We start from the raw sequence: 7,976 nt of genomic DNA, 5'->3' as shown, positions 1-7,976 counted from the left end.
CATTGTAGGCATAAACCCATGTCTCATCGGCTGTTATGATGTTCTTAAAATTTTCATCGTCAGTGGCAGTGGCAAGCATTTCCTGGCTGATTTCAACACGGGTCTGCTTCTGTGCACCAGACAACAAATGTGGCACAAATTTTGCACTGACACGACGCATCCCTAGTTTGTCACTCAAAACTTCATGACATGATCCTACGCTGATACCCACTTCATCAGCGACTTCTCGAACAGTCAAACAACGATTTCCACAAATCACAGTTCGAACTCTCTCAATGTGGTCATCATCTGTGGATGTGGAAGGTTGTCCAGGCTTGGGATCGTCACCGACCAACATTCTTCCCTCTTCAAAACGCTTGAACCAACCATAGCACTGCGTGCGACTCGCATAGTCCTCCCCGTATGCTTGGCTAAGCAACTGAAAAGTCTCTGTGAAAGTTTTCCCAAGTTTGTAGCAGAACTTCACACACACACACTGTTCTTCCAATTTCTTCATTGTCACTTTGGCACCAATCCGAAGAGCAGCTTGTTCATGTGCTCACTTCAGCTGCTGTAGCTCGCCAACTACGGTCAGAGCGAAACACGGCAATGGCAGTTTGTTGTCTAAACCTGCCACTACATGCGCTCAGTAGCCGCAGCGCGCTCCCTCTGCTGATTGGCACACTATTTCAAAAGTTCGGTTTCTTTTTGAACCCACCTCGTATATATTACTGCACACACACACACACACAAAAAAAAAACATTGAGTCATAAGTGAGCACTGTGTCTGTCCCCTTTCCTTTTCCAATCAGTTGACACTGTTTTCGTTCTAAATACCTTCTAGGAACTAGGCCCTCAAGAAACTGTCTTGCAAGTGCCCTATATTATCTGTGTTGTACAATTCAGTTTGTCAGTCCACCTAAATTTAGCATTGTTTATAAATTCTGCTTAAGTGCTTCAAGATTTTATGATTCTGTACACTTCTACAGGTCAACATCACCACATATTTCATGTAGGTAAAAGTTACTATGCAGAAACTGCTCGTTTTATTTGAAGACCAAGCAGCTTAAGTGATAATGCATGTCCTGACTAGGTAAAGTTAATGAAAAGTGACCAAACATATTTTTCAAAGAAAGGCTATGTATATGTACTACAGGCAATACAAACCTCTATTTGCATGCCGCTGCTATAGGTCCCATGACCAGTGTGACTTGCTTTCTGTAAGCAGTACAGGCTGTACAGAGCTGTCAAGTCAGCTAGTCTTTAGCCTATCCAGCTTGCTTTCCTGGTGCTTTCATGCATACAAACCAGAAGGCCGCCTTCTACAGTATTATGCTGAAGATTATAAACGGTTGCCTGACACTGTGCCTTGCAATGTTCACAGGCATTCGGCTTACCAGGAGACATCATTTGTGTTGGCAACAGTAGGTGAGAGGTAAATAAAAAATAAAGTACACATTAATTTAAAAGCCTTCATCTTCACTACATTGTGCAACATGAGGATGCCTTTCCAAAGGAATGTAGCCAATGCCATCTGCAAGCACATTGCTCACCAGCTGGAGTGGCTTCATTTCGACACTGGTGACACGCAAAGACATCGTTGTGCTTGAAGTGAGGTGCATGTAAAGCACCACAATCCAATAAAACTGCTCATATTTTATACATGTACTGCGTTTTTGCTCCCACTTTGATGTTGACATGATGAGCCTGAATGCCATCAGCCATCCCATACAAAAACTGTCCCAACTTTCATTCAAATGACTCAACCTAACTGTGATAGGCAGGCAATTTTCTTGTTTGGATATGCTGTTCAGTTTGTGCATGTTATAGTGCAGGCATACCACCAATTGAGTTAAGCATTGTGAAAATCAAGTACACTACATTGCCTACTTAAGCACATGAACATTTCAGCAACAAAATCTTTTTCTGCTCATGCAGTGACCTACAGCTACAAAGGAAGACACAAAGACAGTGCACACGTGTAGGTAATATCAAGCTTTGATGCAGACATAGTAAGCTGTGCTGAGGAATGAAGTGTAATCTGTGTTTCCACTTCTGCATGAATTTTGCGGAAGTGCTAGAGAGTCAAGGTTTTGTACAGCTACTAATTTATGTATGTGGTCTAATAAACCATTGCAAAGTGAATGTGTGGCATCAGCAACAGATAGCCAGGCACTATCACAAAAAGAAGCAAAATAATGCTAGGTTGTCGAAAATTGCAGGTTCTGGAGGAGAGAGACAAAAGGACAAGACTGCATCGATCAATTGGACATGACTGAAGGCATGCACGGTATGTCGAGCAAGAAGCAGACAGAAGGAGTATTAAAGAAACGCATGAAGGAGAAGCCTGACAGTGTGTGAAGGCAAGAGCATCACATGAAAAGAAAAATTTGAAGAAAGTAGCAAATGAATGGGGAGCTCAGATGCCAAGGAGCAAGAATTTTCTGCTAGAAATGTTATTGCTGTTGTGCCTTAGCCCTGGTGCTGCAAATGGAAGGTGGAAGAAACAAGTACAGTACAAGTTGAAAAAGTGCTGTGGCAAGAGTGAGTGGCATTAGATCGGTGCCTCATCAAAATGATTGAATTTGCAGTGCTCATCTGCACTCAACAAAGTGTGCTAACCTGTGCTGCTGGAAGTGTGCGAGCTATCTCGAGATGAAATGTGCAATCAGCCAGCTCTTCCAGATTCAGAAAAGACTTAAGACCAGAGGAAAATTTCTAAAACTACAAGACAGCAACCTGATTTGTTAAATCATATTTTGGATGTTTCCAGTAGAAGCACTTGCACCAACGAAAACTAAGTTGCATTAAAGGTTGGACTTCAGAAAGTGCATCAACACTACACCAACGATAAATGCAATTCCACTACATGGATAACTTGCCTTGTATGAAAACATTGTTTTCACCTTTTGCTCTCCTGTTCGCCACACAAGCATTGCGGATTAAACAAAGTCTCACTGTTTCGTGCAATGCGTTTGTCATTGGCTGACCACAGAGACGCCGAACAAGTGTACTGGCAGGCATTCAGAGCTATTTCGCATGCAGTTGTAGTGATCTGAGCCCTTGTTTCGCCCACATAGAGCGCCCCGTATATGAGCTAGACATTGTAACAGCCGGGATTATTAACTAGCCAATATCAGTGTTACTGCACAGCTTTCACAAAGGTCTACTGCTATGAAATTGCATGACGACCACTTTTCTTTTGCATACATTTCTTCCGTATTCATCCGCAGGGCGTAGTGTTTTGCCAGTGTGGCTATACAGCTCTCGCAACGATCTGGCTCAGATTGCGTGACGATGCAAGTTTTATACTTACACATACAGAGTACAAGATTTCCATTCCCACGAACCTCCAAGTGTGCTGTATTCTCAGTTACATTAAGAACTAATGCATCGGCACGGCAGTTAATTCATAAACTGTTTCCGTTCCCGCGATTCCCCTGAAGTGTGTGGTATGCTGACCTTGATCAACGACACTAATGAACAATGCATCGGCACGACGTAATGCTTTGCCACTAAAGTCATCCGAGAAGACACCTCACTTCCAAACGTATCCCCTTGCGACTATAAAATTTAATATGCTACCGTCGCAACAAAATAGAAACAAACTCGCCTCGGTCGCGGCTTTTCCCGCCTTGCCGGCCACGCATCCTGTCGATTCTGTGCTGCAAGCTCGGCTAGGGACAAACGGAGCAAACGGTTTTCTTCCCCGTAGTACCTAAACGACGAGAAATCTTGAGCACCAAAAGTCCCCACATTTCTCTCTCGCAGCTACTGCTCCTCGCGCGTGCGCAGAAACAGCGGTGAAATCCATTTTCGATGTGCTCGTCCTAGAATATACTGGCTAGTGTGCCGTCCGCGGCCTCCCGGGTGGCACCAAATGCAATGAATGTCGGCGGCTGCCGCTAGGGGCGCTGCAGTGCAGGTGGGTGCCGCGGCACCATCCGGTCTTCGTAGCCCGCCGTGTTTCCACAGCATCGGCAAGCGGGCTGCTGCGCTTTTTGTTTTTATTAAGCTGTAGCAGCAGCACAGTTCAAATGCGGGCAGCTGATTTATAAATCAGGGTTTGTTTTGATTACAACAGGCTTCTCTAGCGCTTGTCGCTTGCACGAAAAGCGTGTGCTAGCTCAGCTGGGCTTCGAGCGGGGAACTCGATGTGTTTCTATGCTGGCGAAGAGAAAACGTAATTTTTAAGGCAAATGCCTTGATCTCCATGTTCCAAGGCCGTGTTGCGAGGTACAGAACATATCACACGATCCAAGGAAGGCCAGAAACGAACCAAAACATGTCCAGCCGTGTATAAGAGATGCTAATCATTAGCAAATTTCATTATTGATTATAGTGATTGGATTAAGGGGGATTAGGCTGAATTAGAGGGATTAAGGTGTATTAATTAAGGAGGATTAGGGTGGATGAAGGAGGACTAGAGTGAATTAGAGTAGGCTTTACAAGGCGTTCGCCTTCGTACGTGTCTCTTCGGCGATAACTAAGGACACTTGTTTTTTTCAATCTAGCTATGATTGCAACGTAATATTTTAAGGGTAAGTTTTAGGTTACATTTTTCATTCTAATAAAGTAAAGGAATTCTAAGGTTACGTTACTGTTCTATCGATGTTATATTAATGCATAACCATTCAAAACCGCTGTAACTGATCATCTTTTGAAATGACTTTAATTTCTCTGTTCTTTCTTTTTATTTTATTTGCTGCTATTTCTGCCTATTATCTTATTGTTGTCCTCATAGGTTTGAATGTTTTTGATTGTTTGTAAACCATGTACCCATCTCCTTATAATTCCCATTGGGCCCCGAGGATAGGATAATAAGCAAAAAAAAAAAAATTGCCTGTAAAATGGACTGCACGTGGTGTTCCGTGTACTATTCATTTTTTTTACACTTGGTAAATACGTGCAGATTTCTTTTTATGTCTGATATACGTGAACAAAAATAGGAAACAGATCTTTCATTAAAGTGTAATAAAGATTTTATTTATGCGTAACAACAGTCAAACGCAGGCATATAAGACAGCCCTAGATGAGATAATGCACACATACATGAAGAAAATAGATCGCGCAGTGACGCAGTTTAAGGAGCTTCCGCCGTTGCCTTTGCGCTTCCCTCTCTTTGTTGATGCCTTTACAAAAAAACCGAAACCTCAAGAAAATAAGAAGTTTGCAAGCGCTGTCAAAGCTGGCTTTTCATGCTCTGGGCACCCTACTTGGGGAAAGGCCAGCTGTCTGCAGCTGACCTGAAAAATCAGCTACACTCGCTACATGTAACTTGTTTCTGCTGAAGAACACAGTAAAAGCATCTCCCACGGCCTTCACAGTGGTTGACAGCGTCTGGCTAAGATAGACAAGCAAGGCCTCCATTGTCAAAATGGGAAGTGCAATAATGAAGCAGCGTCGTTACTAGCTCCAGCTTTACTTACGCAAAGGAAGCCTGCACAATTCGGTCAAGAATTTTGGGCAGTGATCTTTCGTGCAACATAACCTGCAGTATAGTAGATCAAAGCACTACTGCTCGTTTTTTCTTGTTTTTTTTTCCCCTGGTACTCAGGAAAAGTAAGCTGAATGCTTAGCATACTCAGGGAATATCGTGGGTATAGCTTATGGTTTCAGGCGTGGTCACGATGGAAGAATACTTCCACCGTGGGCGTGTTTTATCGCGGGGAATCTCGTGGACAACGTCATTCACGGTGATAGAGAACGCGCGCTCGACTAAACGTACTGTTTTCGAAATGTTTTTCACAAACCGCAGCAGTTGGTGCCGGCCTTCTGTCCGTTCTCCTGATCATTCTTGCCCATTCTGCTGCCGGTTCGTATCAGATGGTAGAGTGAACAAGGATACACGCCCTTTGTTCGAGCGGTAACCGCTTCTACACAACGGTACAAAGCAGGTCCTCTCCTTGCAATGTTTCTATAGCTTCGGCATTTCTTCACCGCCGCCGCATAGTTCTCGCAATGACAGGCACACGAACATAACAGCCACGCACTCACTCTTTGACAACACCAAGAACAAGCACGCAACGCCGCTATAACACTGAAAACGCAAACACAGAAACCGACGCAACAGCTGCGAAACTGATATGCGAAGCAGACGACACGCGCAGTCTGCACCCACCCGTGTGGCAGCGACCTCTGCCGGCCATAGTGGGCATTCATTGCAGGCGGCGCCACGCTCGTCCATTGAAAAGAGCTGGTGCTCGGCACACTAGCCAGTATATTCTAGGCAACGAGACGGTCATTAGAGGAAACGCCAGTTCACGGGATTGGCCAGCCGTTTCAGCGGGTGCGAGAGAGAAAATCTGGGGGCGTTTGCGCCTGAAATTTCTCCCTTTGCCTAGGTACTACGGAGGAGAAGCCGATTTGCTTGTTTCGTACGCGTTTGTCCCTAGGCGCGCATTTTGCCGTGTGTCGGCTGGCGATCCTTCAAATCAATGTCTCCTTTCTTGACGATGCCGTGCGTCGTGCATAAGTTTCCCTCCTGCGTCTCCTGGGATGTTGCCGGTAGGTTTGTTGCGCTTTTTGGTAACATACAGAACGTGCGACGGGATCAGTGAACCTGTGATATCGAGGACCAATCGGATAACTTAATGCCACGGCGTAATGCCACGGCCACGGTGTAATGCCAAAGCATTACGCCGTGTCCATCGTGTGTTGGTTATCGGTGCATACTGCACCCTTCAAGAGATACGAGTGAACATGCATGTCTGCATGTCGAAACACATTTAGCACCCTGTAGCTGGGAAAAGCGAAAGTCGTTATGCAATTTATGGCCGTAGACCACTCTGAAACGTGATGGCGGCCGCAGTGTTCCGCCGGTAGGTTTGTTGCGCTTTTTGGTAACATACAGAACGTGCGACGGGATCAGTGAACCTGTGATATCGAGGACCAATCGGATAACTTAATGCCACGGCGTAATGCCACGGCCACGGTGTAATGCCAAAGCATTACGCCGTGTCCATCGTGTGTTGGTTATCGGTGCATACTGCACCCTTCAAGAGATACGAGTGAACATGCATGTCTGCATGTCGAAACACATTTAGCACCCTGTAGCTGGGAAAAGCGAAAGTCGTTATGCAATTTATGGCCGTAGACCACTCTGAAACGTGATGGCGGCCGCAGTGTTCCGCCGGTAGGTTTGTTGCGCTTTTTGGTAACATACAGAACGTGCGACGGGATCAGTGAACCTGTGATATCGAGGACCAATCGGATAACTTAATGCCACGGCGTAATGCCACGGCCACGGTGTAATGCCAAAGCATTACGCCGTGTCCATCGTGTGTTGGTTATCGGTGCATACTGCACCCTTCAAGAGATACGAGTGAACATGCATGTCTGCATGTCGAAACACATTTAGCACCCTGTAGCTGGGAAAAGCGAAAGTCGTTATGCAATTTATGGCCGTAGACCACTCTGAAACGTGATGGCGGCCGCAGTGTTCCGACTGGTGTTATAAAAGTGACGGGGTGCTTTTTTCGTCCCGATGATATAATGGATTTTTACCAGTACTTCGACAGGACGGCATACGTCACCGGCAAACGGAGCCCTCACGAGAGCACCTGAGCTTATAATAACGCTCTGTCTAAATGTACATCCGATCCCGGCCACGGCGGCCGCATTTCGATGAGGGCGAAATGCGAAAGCACCCGTGTGCTTAGGTTTAGGTGCATGTTAAAGAACGCCAGGTGGTCGAAATTTCCGGAGTGCTCCACTACGGCGTGCCTCATAATCAGAAAGTGGTTTTGGCACGTAAAACCCCATAATTTAATTTAAATGTACGTCCGACTTGCCTGCTTTGCTTCCGTTTCGCTAGCACTACGGCTCCCGCTTAACGAATTATTGCACATGATTTTGCTCAAGAACCTTTATTTATATCGAAGGGGACCATTGAAATATTCCATTTAAAAGTCAGAGAGCAGCGTACAAAAAGCGTTGCACGAGCGAAGTTACTGCTCTAGGAGAGCATGCCTGGTCTACACTATGGCCCCTACTCC

This window comes from Dermacentor variabilis, chromosome 4 (assembly GCF_050947875.1).
Source record: "Dermacentor variabilis isolate Ectoservices chromosome 4, ASM5094787v1, whole genome shotgun sequence".
Classification (NCBI taxonomy): Eukaryota; Metazoa; Arthropoda; class Arachnida; order Ixodida; family Ixodidae; genus Dermacentor; species Dermacentor variabilis.
Note: the sequence above shows the minus strand (reverse complement) of the source record.